Source organism: Vombatus ursinus, unplaced genomic scaffold (assembly GCF_900497805.2).
Source record: "Vombatus ursinus unplaced genomic scaffold, bare-nosed wombat genome assembly UNPS02014784.1, whole genome shotgun sequence".
NCBI lineage: Eukaryota > Metazoa > Chordata > Mammalia > Diprotodontia > Vombatidae > Vombatus > Vombatus ursinus.
In genome coordinates this window covers 3,287,767-3,306,047 of record NW_020954562.1, presented here as the reverse complement: position 1 = coordinate 3,306,047, position 18,281 = coordinate 3,287,767, and the positions used below count along the sequence as shown (strand labels likewise).

The following is an 18,281-nucleotide window of genomic DNA, read 5'->3' as shown; positions in this document are numbered from 1 at the left end:
GGCTGAATAACTGCTCAGGTCCATTACTCCTCTATCCTAAGGAATCTCATCATTGTGTTCATTACTCATATTCTGTGTATTTGCTTATAGATATCTAAGTCCATGAGTTTCACTATTTCATTTTTTTTTTGGATTTTGTCTCCTGAGAATTATTGATTCTCTACTCTGATTTTTTAATATTGTACCAATTTTTCTCTGAGATAAATCTTGTTGCAGGTAGTTTTCTCCTTTTTCCATTTTCTCTTCCATTTATCACTTTCAGTTTTAAGAGGTCTTAATCATATTTTCAAGGTTCATGGATTAAGTTGATCATTTATACCAGTTTTCACCCACTTTAGCACCTTCCCTATTCCTAAATTTCAGTTGCCCTTCTCCCAGGTACTGAATCCAAAGTTATACAATCTTTCTTCTATCAGGAAGTGAGTAATCTAATCAACCAGCTTTGTATAAGACTATTTTAATGTTTTTCTTCTTCCAGACATATGGGTATTTTAAAAGAAGACTATAGGAAGAACTATAGGAGAATATGCAAGGGAATGGTATTTCTGTTAGTGTAGTACCTGGGAGACAATGTCCTTTGACCAGCAAGTCCTTTCTAGCACTCCTCAAATTATAATTTCAAAATTATTGCCTACTCTGTCTCTTCATAAGGCTGTCTCCTGGTGGACAACAAGGAGTTATCATAAGTTTTTGGTGGAAGAAGTGACATTCATTCAACAGTGGACAATTAATGAGCATGTACTATATGTAAAGGATAGTTTATGGAAGATACAAATAGAGTTCAGATATAATCTTGGCCTTCCTCGAACTTATTGTCCAAAATGTCAAATCTGACAGAGAACTGCATAATATTCCATACTGTATAATAACTATAAAAGTAATTTAATAATTTCCTAAGATTATTTATTTGCCTACAAGGTTCTTGCCTACATTAGTAGAGGGAGTTTACTCACTGGGATTTCTCCAAGCCAATAAAATAACAAGTCTTATCCCCCTCCCCCCAAAAAAGAAATATACCATATAGCATGTTATACATGCTATAGATAGATACAGTAGTATATATCTAGTGTATCTATATATAGTATATCTATATGTATATATAGTATCTTTATATATATATAGTATATCTATATATATCTATATATATCTATATATAGTATATCTATATATATAGTATAGTATACATAGGTAATAGAAATACAAAGTATTATAAAAATTCTGAGGAAGAAAAGATAACTTCTGAGTATTTGAGAAGAGGGCTAAAGATAGGGCCTTTGGGATTGTCCAGAGTTTTCAAGGAGGAGGAAATAAAATCAACAAAGGAGGTAGACAAGGAAATGTCAGAGATGCAGGAGGAAGGCCAGAATGGTGTGATGCCAAGGAAAAGAAGGAGGAGAAGAATTTGAGGAAAAGGGAGGTGAAGGTGGTCAAAAGTGACAAATAATGTAGTAGGTTTGGGGGAGGGGAAGGGAGGGCTGAGAGAGAAAGAGAGAGAAATGGAAATAGAATATGAGAATTATTGAGAGGGGATCCAGAAAGTCTTCTTGTAGAAAGTGGCACCTGGGCTGTGCTTTGAAGGAATATAGAGGTTCTCTGTTGAGAGAAATGAGGTCATATATTCCCCGCATGGAGAAGCCCTTCTACAGAGGAGGTGGGGTGGGAGGTAGAACGCTTCCTATGGAGAGTTCTTCCTCAAGGTGAGAAAATATTTGTTATTCCAACATCTAGCATATTGCCTTGCATATAGTAGGCACTGACTAAATGCTTGTTGAATTGATTTGAATTTAATAAGGCCACATTTTGGTGGGTAGTGTAGCCTAGTTATGTGCATGCATCTTGAATTAGAACTCTGTCCTGCTGTCTACTATCACCTAGAAAAGTAAGGACTACCCCAAGTTAGATACTCAAATACACTCAGCTTTGTTTCCTTTTCCAACCTTTGGAAGCTCTCGTCATAAGTTGAATCCAGTCAAGTTATGGTAATTTAATCACTTGGGTAAATAATTTGTGACATTATTTCAAAGGGCTGGTCAGAATTCTCTTGAAGAAACTAAGTTCCATTTTCTTGTAATATGCTTAACTGGTTTGACTTTGCATATAATCAGCTTTGGTATCCTAGTTTGGGAAATCAATGCCTGTGATTGCTCAGACTCATGGAGGAGGGAACTCAGTTTTAGATGCACCAATAGTTAATTAATTAGGAGGTTGTGTGACATAATGAATAGAATGCTGGACTTGGAGTAAGGAAGGAACATGTTCAAGGCCCACTTGTGATCACATTGTCCTGCATTTGGAAAACCTCTAGAGTTTCTTGTTGCATATAATACTAACTTTTTGATTTACACACATTACTGTTATATTTAAAAAGATCCTTCTGTGCCTATGTCTTGTATGGCCCAGAGAAGTTAAAGTGACAGGTCTAAGGTCATGTTTTCTATAACTCTGTGACAATGGGCAAGTCACTTAACCTCTTTGGCCTGAGATTCCACAGCTTTTCTTCTGAAAAGTAAGGCCAATGATATATTTGTAAAATTTTAACTTACAGAGCAGATGACTATGTATCAATAGAGAGTGTTTCCTCATCAATTCCTTAGACTGATGAAATTACAGGTAAACAACAACAGCTTTGAATGATCTATTTTGCTTCCTTGCCATGGGGCTCAAATGAAGAAATATATGTTAAATATTTGCAAATTTTAAAGCACTGTATCTTTATCAATTATGTTAATTAAGTATGCTAATAGGCAGCATTTTAAAATATTTTCTTGCTCTATCTACAAAGGTGTTATTGGCAACCCCTGGATCAAAAAAAAGAAATCTCTCAGCATATATCTTTGCTTTTAATTTCTTTTCCTTATTGTATTGCTATTACTAGCATTTCTAGAAACCATGTCAAATAACAATTGGGAAAGGGTATATGCTTGCTTAACTCTTGTATTTATTGGGAAAACTTTTAGTGTTTTCCCATCGCTCATTACGTTAGCTTTTGGTTTTTGATGTTTGCTTCTTTTTATAGTGAAAAAAGGTCCTTCTAAGCCTGTGCCTTCTAGGGCCCAGAGAAGTTAAAGTGACAGGTCTAAGGTCACGCTTTCTATGTCTGTGACATTGGGCACGTCCCTTAACTTCTTTGGCCTGAGTTTCCACAGGGATATTTTACACTACTTTACAAGGTTCTGAGGAAAGCACTTTGGCACTTTAAAATATTATGTGAATGTGAACTGTTAAATCCTGGATTGAGTACAGAGGGGGTGCCGGCACCTAATGGGCAATCCTTTAGCAATCTTGTGAGGTGTAGCATGGTCGCCAACAGCAATCCTGAGAAAATATCAGGTAAGGCTTCAAAATATCTGACTGGTCTGTACCCTTTCAGATGTTCTTTTGTGTGCAAAGGCATCTTCCTTACATCCCATTCATAACCTGAGAATATCAGATTTGAAAGGGATCTCAGATATCATCTAATCCCGCTTTCATTTCAGCTTTTAGGACAGGGCCAGAGTTAAAACTTGGCTCTTACAACTCCTGAGTATAATGCTCTTTTCATTACTCACACTCTCTTACCTCAGCCAATCAGATTGCTGATTGAAGAAGAAGACAGTAAGATGCTCTAGAAAGGACTAGCCCTTAAGAAATCCTCTTAATTTAGCAGTATTATACTACATATAATATATTATTATTATAACATAATATTGTGATGCAAAGATAAAATATATCTTTTTTAGATAATAGGTCTTCACAACAGTCTTGTGAAATAGGTTGGGCAGTTGTTACTATCCCTATTTTACAAATGGGTAAACCAAATCATAGGCCAATTTATTTGCTTCGAGTTACTTGAGTCAAAATAGAACTAGAACTAGAACTGAACCTCTCAGCATCTTCTCTTGGTACTAATGCCATGCCACTGGGCAAGTCTGAGACCTCCAGTCAGAGTCTGTCATCACCTTGCTCTGCCTTAAGGGCTGGCATACACTTAGCCCATAGCTGTGCCGATTCTGGGCACTCAGCAGATGTTGCTTTATTCACTGTTCTCTTTGAAGTCTGGTGTAAGATCAATTTGACACCTGGAGTCCCTGGTCACAAGAAACTTAGGGCATTTTCTAAAAGATGGTAGTGTTCTCTCAGTTCTCCAACTCTCTCTTCTTCTCCTTCACTCCTGCCTCTTTGAATCCTCGACTTCCTTTAGAACTCAGTTGCTTGTATCTTTATTATAAGGCAGTGGTTCTCAAAGTGTGGTACTTTTGAGGAGGTCCACTTTCTTAATAATGATAAGTCATTATTTCCCTATTAAAATACTCTTCCCTTTTCCAACTCTACATCTGTGTGAGGCAGGATTTTCTTAATATACTTCAACCAAAACATGTCTTCTATTAAACCAGACATTAAAGGGATTTGCAAGAATATGTAAAACAATAACACTTCTCACTAATTTTTTTTCAAAATAGAATTATTTTTCATTAAAATATGTTATGTTAACATGTAATGAATCTGTTATTTATATTTTAAAATAAATGGCATTTATTTTAAAAATTATTTTGAATATAGTAAATATTGAAAGCATAACCCATATAAACAAGAGTTCTTTGGGGTCTTCAATAATTTTTTCAGAGAGTAAAGGGTCATGAGACCAAAAAAATTTGAGAATCACTGCTCTAAAGTTATCTTTCATTTTCTGTGCAAGTATCTTATTAATCTATTAATGTATATGTTCTCTTCCCTTTCAGAATGTAAGCTCCTTGAGGGCAGGGATTGGTTTTGTTTTGTTTTGTTTTCATATGCCCAGTATTTAGCACAGTGCTTGACACAAAGAAAGTGCTTAATAAATTCTTGTTGATTGACAGCTTGATCGGTATTATCATTGGGACCTTTATATAAAGAAATACATATTAAAAGCTGCTGTGGACTTTTTCTTAGGACTGTGATTTGTTGAAGAAGAGAATCAGCCCATCTACTCTCAGATACATTTTCATAATTTTGACTTCCTTAAAACTGTTCCTCTTTCTTGAAAGCAGGCAAAAGTGTCCAAAATGGCATCTCCCAAGGAGAGTAAACTTCTGAAATTATTTATTTGCAGTGGTCTCACAGTATCCTATTCAGCCTTTTTTTGTTTTGTTTTTGACAGATAAAATAGCAACCCCCCCCAAACTTGGATGAATATTTTAATATACATGCTCATTGGGGGGTAAGTGTGTTTGGATAACTGCAAATTTAGCTGCAGTTTAGCCTGTTCTAATCCAAGTAAATGTTCAGTCCCAACAAGGCTTAATTCTTCTCTTTGGAAATCCTGGCAGCCAGTACTTGCTAAGTTGCCAGTTTTTGACTCCCATTTGAGAAAGGAATGAATCCAAGACAACAAGGTTGATCCCGTGCTGCAATGGCTTCTCTCTCAGCTGCAGGGGAGCAGGAGCCTTCTGGGAAGTGAGCTGACATTTAACCTCAAGTGATTCCCGAGCAGCTGCTGAATGAATCTGGATTTTGGTTTTTTTTTGGTCAATGGTTTTTTGCTCTGACCTTTTGGATTAATGAATCTTCTTTAAAAAGCATTTAAAGTGTAAAGAAAAAGGATTTTTTTTATTATTATTAATTTCTCCCCTTCTTTACCCACAGAGCCAAAAGAGATGGTGTCGCCTGACAAGAAACCTAATTCCGCTTATGAAAAATCAGACCAAGGTAATGCTTTCTCTGGCCAGATGGCTTTGAATGCTCTCAAATGTTCATATAGGAAGCTGGGTTTTCTTTAATACTTGGTGCTTTAGTTTTTGACTCTGAGTGCCAACCTCTCCTCTATTCCCCTGCACACATATATTTTACAAATAAAAGAGAATGGTTTATGCCTTTTACAGTGTCCATGGAATGCAACATAAATGATATTAAATTTAATGCAAAATAAGTTTATTTTCTGATATGTTTCCTCCCATTTTAGCTTAAGATCTGGGCAGGGTCTTGATCAGGGGACTATGATCTCTTGTTGCTGTGAATCACAGTTCTATTTAATAAACAGGAGGAAAATTGGATCTTGGTCTGTGCCAAGTGATGAAATTTTTTCTTGCACTTAAGCATCAGTCAGATCTACAAAATTGTTTTTTGAACATGCACTACTGTTGGCATGAATTTCTAGAAATCTGTGCTGAAACTTAAGATGATAGAAACTAACTCACATACATATTTTGGAGTGAATTATATCGTCCAGTTGTTGAGCAGCATGGCTGATTATGCTTGACAGATTGCATATTTGGTTTGCAACATTTTCAAATTGTTATGGGGTTTATTTGCATATGTTGTCATAACCAATATGACAACATATGCAAATAAGATAATATACAAATATGCAACATAAGCACATAAACAAAAGTATGTGCATAAATGTGGACATCCCAGGATTGTGTGGATATATTAAATGCCAGACTATTGTATTAAAATGGACATCTGTGTGAAAGTTCTCACTGGTTCATTTGTACCACTAAAAGAACTACCCTTTTTTCCCCCTGACAGTATGTGGGCTTGACTATACATTGCTGGGCTTAAAGTCAAGGAGAACTCAATTTAAATGCTGCCTCTGACATTAGCTGTATGTGTGATCCGTGGTGAGTCACTGGACCTCACTGTGCCTCAGGCAATGTCATAGGACTTACTAGTGTTGAAAGGAGTCCCTATAACTAGAGTTTACCAATGCTGACAAAATTACAGATCCTTTGTGCATAACTGTCTACAGCCACAGGTATTCGTTAGTTGTATTCATATAATAACAATTGTAGGTAATATTTGTTGTTTGTTTAGTCATTTTAGTCATGTCCAACTCTTTGTGACCCCATTTGGGGCTTTCTTGGTAAAAGAAAGTGGTTTGCCATTTCTTTCTCCAGCTTATTTTACATAAGAAGAAACTGAGGCAAATAGGGTTAAGTGACTTGCCCAGAGTCACACAGCTATTAAATGGCTGAGGCCAGATTTGAACTTGGGTCTTCTTGACTCCAAGCCTGGCACTCTTTCCACTATGCCACCTAGCTGCCCTTAATACTTATACAGTACTTCTTAGTTTATAAATCACTTTACCATAATACTTGATTCAAATCTAAAGGTATTGGGCAAGTATTATTTGTTCCTATTATATAAATGTAGAAATTGAGGCTCTAAGAGTCTCAATTGATTGACCACATGCAGGATGACAAGAACCTGACAGGACATGTCAGGATCAGAGAATTCAATCTGCTCATCTTGCAGGTGAGAAAACTGAGTCCTGGATATGGAAGTACCCAATCCAAGGTCATAGAGCTAGCAAATAGCAGAGTGGTGACTGGAGCTCAGGTCCTCTCACTACAGGTCCAGTGTTTTTTTTCACTACATCTCGGCTGCCTCCTGTACATGTGTATACATCCACTCACACATATATACATAGTCACAGATTAATTCCTCACCTGCCCATTCATTGGAGTTCACTTGGAACCAAATGATATTATTGCTGGAAACCAAGAAGGCCTCAAGCAAAATTCATATCCAGCTGTGTATATCATTTTTTATCAAAGTACAGTGATTGATAGACAGGGTATTAGGGGGCTACTTTTTAATACTTGTTCATTATATTTGTTGTATTCCTTAAATATCATTGGGGAAAAAGAGGAAGTCAAAGAATTTGGGTTTTCCATCAAGCTAGAAATGAAGTATTTATATTAGATTACAGATCCATGTGGTATTGTAAAGAGAGCAGTGGTTTGGCATTAGAAGACCTGGGTTTTGTGACTTATTAGAAATGTGAGTTTAGTAAAGTCACTTAAAGTGTCTGGAGCTCATAGTCTCCATCTATAAAATGAGGGGATTAGATGAAATGATGTTTGAGGTTCTTTTCTGCTCTATATCTTATGACCTCTCTTTGTTTCTAGCTTAGCTATTTCTTCTCCAGAATCAGTAGACTCATTGTGAGTAAGTGGATTCTTCTATACAAAGAGATTTTTAATTATTGGGGCTGCCCCTAGACCCACGTGTAGCTTTGATATTTTTAAATATTTAATAAAGTTGGTGGGATTTGTCTATAATTTACCCATTCTATTAATTAATAAATCAGTGGCCAAAGGTGAAACAAAATATATGGAGAGGGAATAAGAAACCTTTTTTAAAACTTACTTCAAAGCATTAAATCTCTTTCCAATGATGACAGTGCCATTTTGGGGGTCAGGGTCAGGGGGGTTGTTGACGGGGTGGTGGCAGCAATAGAAAAGCTGGTAAGAGATTACTGTTTCAAGCAGGAGTCAAAGATACAGTCAAAGATGGAGCCTCTAAAGGCTGCTTTTGTAACCATTTATTTTCCATTAAACTAAATACATTGCTGGAAATAAACAGTTTTGTAGAAAAGATAAATGATCAGATTTAAAGTATATTCTGTCAATAATCTGTTTCTTACAATATTTATAAAAATATAACATGAATTACATTGTTATCACATTTATCACAAGTCTATTGTATTATTAACAATTGGCAGAAAAAGCACTGAAGTAAAATTGCAGATTGACTCAAATCAATAATTGTAGAGGCAGAAATAATACTGAAATATCATATTTTTAAATATTCTTTTCTGACTTGTCTAGGCTGTCTATTGCAGTTGTCAAAATGCTTAGACTGGATTCTGTGGCATGTTTTCTATATAGTACATGCATGTTAGAGCAACATAGTTGTAATAATATGGTACCTAATAGGATTCCGTCAGAAGGTTGGTAGGCACTTTTCTCTGTATTCTCTCTTTTGAAGTGGTATATTATTAGTATTACTATTATTATTACCATTACTATCATTATTAGTAGCAGCAGCAGCAAAAGAAGTATCAAGTAGCTATTATGTTTTTTTAATTCTGTTTTTACCTATGGTCTAAAATTGTTTTAGACAGCTGCATTTTAAAACTAGGTTGTTTTGGGTGGAACTTTACTAAGGAAAGGGCTTATTAATTGAAATGTAGAGGTGAGGCAAATAACCTGATAGTGTAGGAAAATATATATGATTCATTTTTAACAAGCATTTAATAAATGCTTTCTCATATGCTGAGTGCTGGAGACAAAAAAATGCAAAAGACAAAACTGGAAATACCTCCCCTCCTTTAGGACCTTGGGTTTTGCTGAAGGAAAAGGAGAGGGAAAGTAAGTGAGGAGGGTGGTGAAGGGTTGTTAAGTTTTTAAGGTAAGTTGGGTTTGTACTGGTAAAATTCACTTGGTAATTGTTCAGTTCTTCAGGTTTTGTTTGTGGGTTTTTTTTCTGCAAGTAGACATAGCCTTTGCTGAGAAGCGTCTCCATTTGGGGATAATCTCAATGTACTTTTTAAAGAATACCTCCTTGCTCAGTTTAGTACTGGTTAACTGGTCCTATTGTGTCATTTGGAGAGAGAAAACTATATCTGATTTGTGGGCTAGACCAGTGAGTTCTATTGACTAGTCCATAGCAACCAATACTTTTTCATTTATAGTGTCAATATTACTTCTAGGCAGTATTAAAATTAAAACATACCTTAAACATGCTTCTCATTGTAGCTTGCTTTTGAGAACTGAGACTGAGTCAGAAAACAAATCAGAGGTATGTTGGAATAGAATCATGCTTAAAGAAACCAAGGACAGGTCTAAAGGATCAGCTCATCCCAGCTGCTTATTCTGGACATTTGCCAACATTCTCATCTTTCTTCCTCTCTGTCTTGTCAATGATCCATCATTCTTTAACTATTTGATATAATAAATGTTTATTAAGCACACTAATAATAGTCGACTTTTTTGTGTAAGAGGCTATACTGTAAACAAAGATTGTTAGGACCCTGCTGCCAAATAGTTTACTATTGTATTGGTTAACATTGGGGATTGTGACATTTAAAAAATTAGAGAGACTTAATTTCTGGGTAATTTAATCATTTTATTAATAAAGCCAGCATTTTAATAAAAGGATGGTCATTTGGCTGTCTCTTCTAGACCAAAGACCAAAGCTCACAGCTTATATGCCCATTGGAAGAGGGGTGTTCCCAAGAGTGATAATCAACTCTGATTGGTTAACAATTAATGAGAGAATCAATATTACAGTGGAGTCCAGTTGGAATTGGACTTTGATTATGTCATTTACTTCTTAAATTGCTCCAGTCTTGGGCACTCTGTTTAAAAAATTTATCTCTACCCAAACCTGAGGGGACCCCACCTGGGTGGGGTCTGAACAAGAAAGCCAGTCCAATCTCATTATCAATAATGTCCTTCAAGAGACTGAACTTTTAAGATCAAGACTTTAGCAAAAAAGGAGACATCTCTGGATCTTCCCAAATCATTGGTTATTAATAATCATCTCTCTCAGGATAGATGTACACCTGTGTAACAATTGTAACAGTCTGGGTCCTGTAAACAGAAAGAACTCTGGGAGCTTATGACTGTCAATGACCCAAACTTCTCCCCTACTGCTAAGTCCCTGGGGCCATTTCTGGGAGTATGTGTCACTGTCAGGCCACTCCTATTGATCACATCCTTTCCTTTGTCTTCTGGCTATGTTGCCTTATTCATCTACTTTTACTGAAGTCCATCATTTAAATATAGTTTAGTTTGATTAGTAAGTGCATAGTAAAAGCAGGACCATGAAATATGGATGGCAATGTTCTGTTCAGTTCCCTCATCCAGCCAAACTGGCCTTCTTTCAGCTGGGGAGAAGGGTGAAGGTGGTCACAGTAGCATAGGTCTTATGAAGGATTTGATATCTGAGCTGGAATTTAAAGGACAAGAGGGTTTTCAACAGAAGAGCATTAATTCCTTAGGCAGCACTAGTTGCTAAGGTGGCAATAGCTGAACCTCCTGGGTTAGTAACGGTCTTGGCTCTGGCCACAATGGGATAGGGTGTATTGGTGAGGGAGTGTGTTTTTGTGTGTGGAGTTCATATGTATGACTTGTCCCTAACAAGAATGTCTGTAAGAAAGGGACTATCTGCACCTGCTTTCATTAAGAGGTAGTTTGTGCATTTTGTGGTTTTGTTTTAGGATGAGTGACTGTGTTGGAGTGAAAAGATCATTAGAGTTCAGAAACTCTGGGTTTTGGTTTTTCTGAACCATGGGCAATTCATTTCCCCTCTCTAAGATGCTCTTTTGCCATCTGTAAAATGAGGAAGCTAGTTTAGATAATCAATAAGATCACTTTAACATGCTATGATTTTATGCTTTTGGCTTATCATGAACACTACCACTAGATGTCAGTGGCAACCTCCTTGGACCCAGGCTGCTGTCATTCATTATTGAAGAGACTGACATTTTATTAGCTTACCTTATCCAAGAAAAATAAATAGGTTTTCATTATAAAAATATAAAAGCTTTTTAGGGGAGAGAAAGGATAAAAAAAAAACCAAACCATTATCTGTTTTTGTACATTTTTTATAATTTTTCTTTCTTAGCAAATTCCCATTCATATGTAGTGAGATGTTTTTACTATCATCTTTCTTCTACCAAATGCAAAGGCTTAGGGAATTGTTGGGGGTGGGGGTAGAGGGAGAAAAAAACTATGAGAAATTGTCCATCTTACACAGTTCGTATATGATGCCAACATTGTGTTAATATCTGTGTTCCAGATTGGATTGCATTCTGTCTTTCCTCTGCCAATATTTTTGGTCCTATATACCAAAGGAAGATTAGCAAATGGTATGAATTTTTCAACATGCACATCTGTGTCCTGCATACTCAGAGATATATCTACTCTCATCTGTTAAAAGATGCTCAGATCAAACTGATCTGAGTTTTGTCTTGTCAAGCCAGTACGGGGATATTGGGTGGATCCTTTGTGAAGAAATGATGAAAAGACTGGTTTTACAGCTGGTTGGGAGCACTCATACTGACAAGATGGTGGATCCATTAAAAGGATTATTCTATTATTCTCCAGCCCCATGCTAGTATATCACTGGATAGTCTATCTGGAGCCTATCTGGGTGAATAATCACTGGATTATTCTATCTATTAGCATTGTCTTCAACAAAAACACTAACAAGGAGAATACAATCATGAAGGAAACAGACCCCCCCCCCACAGACACACCCCAGCCTCACCATCTTAAAGGAGTTTTTACCACTGAGGAGTGGAGACAGGTCTTGTACAAAAGACCTTGTGAATACTGTTAGCCTTTGATTGAATCGAATGGAATCTTTACGACTATGGACAGAATGGCATTTATTATGAGCCACAGTGAAATGGTCATTATTTACTCATTGAAACAAAAAAGAATACAAAAAAATGCAAAAAAGAACAAGGAAGAAAAGAGGAGATAGCACTACTATTGTTTAATATACCATAGGCATGACCAACCCAACATCTTTAAGTCATCTTGCCAATTATGACTTTAATTGAAATGATATTATGAGGGCAATTGGTTATGTAACAACAATGTTAAAAAATGGAAAATACTTCCCTAGACAGTCAAGTCCAAACCATATAGACTTAAAATTAGTCTTTAAAATGACCTGAGACTATATTGAATCTGGGTTGAGCAGGACTACCTTGGTAAATTGATAGAATTGAGGTATAGAGATTTGAAAGAGCAAAATGATGAGTTGAGGGGAGATGCATGTCTCAAGGACAAATAGCAAAGAATCCAGTGATATACTAGCATGGGACTGGAGAAAAAAGGGTTAACTGCATTCCCCTCTGGCCCCCCACCCCACTTCCAGGAAATTCCTTGTCCATAGTTTAAGATTTAGCTAGGGATGGCAAGTGTCAGAGGAGTTTGAACATGGTATTTTATTGTGCTCCTCACTTTTCCCTGCCCTTCCCTCTCAAATATTAACAACTTGAGAGATATAGTCTATATCTATAGAAGAAAAAGATTAATGGAAAAGTACTGAGTCCTGGTGCACCTGCAGGTAGGGGTAGGAGTAGGGTATAGTGGTCAGGAAGCAGGGAGAAGGTTGTAGTTTAGAATTTTACCAAATTTCCCTAACTTTTCTTCAAGACACTGAAAGAGATCAACCACAGAATACTATCTTTGATCTTAAAGTTGAGCTAAAAGTCATGAAAACATATTAAATTTTTTTCCCCTTAACCTTTTCTTCTCATTCCAGAGTCAGTGAGGTAGAACAATTAACTATAAACTTCTTTGTTGTGAAAATAGGACTATTACTGATAAGGACCTAGCCCTTCAAAGGGAGCTGTTTTTATTAAGTATTTTAACATATCTATAATATTTCACCACACAAGAGAAAAATCAAGATTCCACCTGGGGTGCAGGGCTGATCTGATCTAGTCTTCTGGGATTGGATAGAGAAACCACTTATTTGGGGTGAAGCTTAATAATATAGGTTACAGTAACTTGTTTTGTATGCCTGTAACAATCATGGGTTCAATAATTTATGATGCTAAAATAGTAAGGTGTAGGCCTGAAAAGGACCTTGTCAACCCTGTAATTTGGCAGATAAGGAAATTGGGGCCATTAGAAGTGAAGAGACTTATCCAAGAAAGAGAGACACAATCTCTGATCACAGGGAACTTACCTAGTTACATTTTATTGATTTTCAAACAAAGGACATGTGCCACTCAGTGATATAGCAATCAATCACCAAGTTTCCTTTGTCCCGGGAAACAGCAAGTTCACCTGAGAACTGGTCAGCTCTTCCTGGACTGCAGTCTTTCCTAAATGACACCTGACCATTGGAGCATTTATTCTGATGTATTCAAGAGGATAAAGGAAGTTGGAGCACTTTACAAATGCCCAAGTCTCAGAGGTAAGCAGACCACAGGCTCCTTGGAATATACCACTCACAAGTGAGCTACAAAGAATACAGGCAGGAGTTAATTTAGTTCCTTTGGCAGCTTTTTGCTTTGGTGGGCTTGTTGGAGAGGAAATCAGCCAATGACTTTCCAAGGATCAAGTTAGCCAAACACATGCCTGGCACATAGTAGATACTTAATAAATGTTTATTGATTGATAGATTCAGATATTCACTACAATAAAGGCTAAAGGTTTGGTGAGGCTAGGACCGGCAGAGAGTTGCCTTATTGCTTCAGTACTGCTACATGCTTCATTTTCTAAACTGTACTGAAGACCAAAAAGAAGAGACCCAAACTGTAGCCAGAATTCATTTTTCCATCCTGGATCTTTGGGGGAATAGCAGCCCTGGCTATGCATTTTGTAGGTGATAGCCTATCCTAATCCACCCCCGTCTACTCCCCAACAAAAACCTTCAACCACTGTGAGCTAGATGAAGTTTAAGAAAAGTTAAGGCCCTGTGTTTAACAAAGATCATTCTCTAATTTTGCACTGACAAGAGGAAAAATTGTTTCCACTTATACTGTGTTACTTCACCCCTAGCATCTTGCTCACCACTGGGGCCCCTGTATCATTGTAGATAAAGATTAACTACAAAGGATCTGTAAAGGAAGATGCTATCTACCTCCAGAGAAAGAACTGATAAATAGAAGAATGCATATTATGGTGTGTATACATGTCATGCAAAATGTCATACAAATGTCATACAAAAATGTTAGCAATACCTGCATTAGGTTTGGATGATACCTTATATTTACTCCCTTGCTTTAAATAGCTTTTGGTTCACACCTTTAGGGTATGGGGGAGACTAAGAGTCAAAATCTGGCCTAGGGATATTTCCTCTTTTGTCTATCACCTCCTTACTCCAGGTAACTTCACACAAGAAGCTGCTTAAGAGGTGTTTTGGATGGAATTACTCCTGTACTTGGTATTTGGCAAGACCTATTAATTTGAAAGAAACTGTTTCAGATACCTCATTAAGAAATTTAACTCCCACACCCAAATGCCCCAATTTATTCCTTCTGAAAATGTTATCAAATTTGCAGTGGCTGGCACCCTACGAATCACTGTATACAGTGCAAACACTTTAGCCTTCCACCAATTTCAAGCCCCTCTCTCCTAATTAAAGTCACCACAGTCTCATAGGTTTTAGAGCTGGAAAGGCAATTTAGGGGTCATCTAGCTAGAACTCCTTATTTTATGGACCTCATTTCTATTCTTTTTGTTAAATATTTTATTATGAACTTAATACTGAACATCAATGCAGCTGATTAAACTTGCTGAATAACTATTTACATTTAAATTAATTAATTTCAACAGAGAGACCTCATTTCTATTTAATCACCAGCACAAATCATCCTTCTTACTTCAGCATTTTCACTGGTATAGGAATACACATATGTACTTGTAGCTATATGCACATATATACCTATCCAATATCTCTTGAAAGACTTCCGCATTCGTAACTTTGTGTCTTTGCATGCACAATTCCTCCAACTTAGCAAAGCATTTCGCTCTTCTATGTACTTGAATTCATTTCCTTTCTTTGAAGATATCTGTAATTGACCTCACCATAAATCTTCCCATTGTCCTTTGAGAAAACCACCATTTTGATTTTTTGGAGACTATAATTTAACGACATATCCACGGGATAAGTTTACTATTTTAAAAAATGTGCCTTTGTTTTAGTCAGAAGCTGGGTGGTGTCGAACTCCAATTGAAACTGGGGCCACTAAATGGTTCAAAAAGATCCCTGAAGGTCATGCTTAGAAAACCACATATTAATATTATCTTTGTTTTATTTTGTTTTTATTTGTTTTATTAAATATTTCCCAATTACATTTTAAAATTTTAAGTTAATTTATTTTGTTACATTTTAAGTTTTAAATGGTCCTCCTCCCTCCCTCCCTACCTTACACTAGAGAAGTCCATCATTTGATATAGATGTATATATATGTATATATGTACAGTATATACACTCCATATATAATACACACATATGTATATATGTGTGTTCGTGTGTGTGTGCATATACACACACGAACACACATATACACCATACTATGCATACTTCTATTTATCAGTTCTTTCTCTGGAGGTGGATAGCATCTTCCTTTACAGATCCTTTGTAGTTTATTTGAATAGTTATAATATTCAGAATAGCTTAGTCATTCCCATTTTTTCTTCAAACAATATTGCTATTATTGTATCCTAGGTTGTTTTTTTTTTTTTTTTGGTTTTCCTGATTTCACTCTTCATTATTTCATGCAAGTCTTTCCATGTTTTTCTGAACTCAACCTGCTCACCATTTCTTATAGCACAGTAGTATACCATCACAATCATATATCACAACTTGTTTAGCCATTCCCCAACTGATGGACATCACCTCAATTTTTTGCCACCACAGAGAGAGCTACTATAAATATTTTAGAATATATACGTTCTTTTCCTTTTTCCATGATCATCTTGGGAAACAGACCTAATAGTGGTGTTGCTGAGTCAGAGGTATACACAGTTTCATAACTGTTTGGGAATAATTCCAGATTGTACTACAAAATGGTTGGATTAGTTCACAGTTCCATCAACAGTGTGTCATTATCTCAATTTTTCCACATCCTCTCCAACATTTGACATTTTCCTCTTCTATCATTTTAGACAATCTGCTGGGTGTGAGATGATATCTCAAAGTTGCTTTAATTTGAATTTTTCTAATCAATAATGATTTAGAACATTTTTTCTAATGATTATATATAGCTTTGATTTCTTCATTGAAAAATTACCTGTTCATATCCTTTGATCATTTATCAATTAGGGAATGGATCATATTCTTATAAATTTGGCAAAGTTCTTTATGTGTTTAAAATGAGACCTTTATTTTAGAAATTGAAATCTTAGAAATTGTCTATAAAATTTCTCCCCAATTTTCTGCTTTCCTCCTAATCTTAGTTATATTGGTTTTATTTGTACAAAACCATGTTTAATGTAATCAGAATCATCCATTTTACCTCTCAATGCTCTCTATCTCATCAACCTTCAAAATGAAGATGTCCTGAAGCAACCCATTTTACTTTTGGATAAGCCTGATTGTTTGGAATTCTCTCCCAATGAGGAGTTACTGAAATCTGTTTCCATATTGCTTCCACCCATTGGTTCTATTCTGTCCTTCAAGTCCAAGTAGGAGCCAGGCCTCTTCTACATGAAAAGCTTCCCAATATTTGAAAGTAGTGATTACATTGCTCTGAAGTCTTTTCTTTTTGTGGTCAAATATTCACTGTTCCTTCACCCAATCTTTGAATGACATGGGATAGGACCCCTTTCAATCCTGGTTTCTCTCTTCTCGATATGCTCCATCTTGTCTATGGCCTACCAAAAAGGTTGTGGACAGAATTGGTTACACCACTCTACATGTAGTCAATATAGCAAGGATGTCACCTTCTTCACTTTAAATAATATACTTCCATTTATAAAGTCTAAGATTGAATCAGTTTCTTTGGGATGACATGTCACACTAACTTTTAAATTACTGGGACTATGTCAATAAGATATTTATATATTATATGTGTATATATATACATAATGTGAATATACATATTATATAATTCTACAGATATAGTGTATTGTGGGCACAGTGAAAGATTCTGTATGGAAATGTAAAAAAATTTTTAAAAGTTTATGCCCTTATCTAAGAGACACAAATAAACATACACAAAGACACATAATTAGATTTCCAAATGTAATTTTATCTTTTTGCTAGGAATTTGTACATACTTTTAGCTTCTTTGCCTCCCTAGTCAACTGAACCACAATTCTCAAAGGTCCCCTGTTACCTCCAGATTACCAAGTACAAAGTCCTTTCGGCCAACCTCACTTTATTACACTTCTGTGCACAAGGCAGGGAGGTGGTACAGTGGATAGACCGCTGAGTATTAAGAACTGAGTCCAAATGCAAGCTTAGATACTAGCTGTGTGATCTTGAGAAAGTCATTTAACTGCTGTCTCAGATACCTCAGCTGTAAAATGAGGATCATAATGGCACCTACCACCCAGAGTTGTTGTGAGGATCAAATGAGATAATAACAAAGCTTAGCTTTACAGTGCTTGGCACATAGTAGATGCTTTAAAAATGATTGTTTGCCAAAGTTTTAAAAACAAATGTTAAAAAATTGTTTTCACATGCACCTGAGAAATAAGATATATAGGCAATGGAGTATAGAAATCTATCCTGCCCTACAGGAGAATAGAAGAGGAAGGGGATAAGAAAAGGGGGGAGACAGAAGGAAGGGCAGATTAGGGGAAAGGATATTCAGAATGCATGCTGTCTTGCGGCTGGGGGAGGGACAAGATGGGGAGAAAATTTGGAACTCAAAATCTTGTGGATGTGAATGTTGAAAACTAAAAATAAATAAATTAATGAATCTTTAAAAAAAAGTCAGTACCAACTTTAAATCCCTCGAGTAAAACATTTTTTTCAATCATCTTCAAATAATAAAATTGAAAGCAATCATTACTTTTAAAGTAAAAAACTTAAAAATGATTGTTCCCTTCCCCATT

The 18,281-nt window shown here is 36.1% G+C and overlaps 1 protein-coding gene across 3 annotated transcripts in view; it reads left to right on the top strand.

The window, feature by feature from the left end:
- Nucleotides 1-18,281, top strand: part of INPP4B (inositol polyphosphate-4-phosphatase type II B) — a 920,894-nt gene that overhangs the window by 163,353 nt on the left and 739,260 nt on the right. For all 3 annotated transcript variants that reach the window (XM_027866808.1, XM_027866807.1, XM_027866809.1), the window contains exon 3: nt 5,602-5,664. The gene's annotated coding sequence lies outside the window, so the exon portion shown is untranslated. The remainder of the gene's footprint in view (nt 1-5,601; nt 5,665-18,281) is intronic.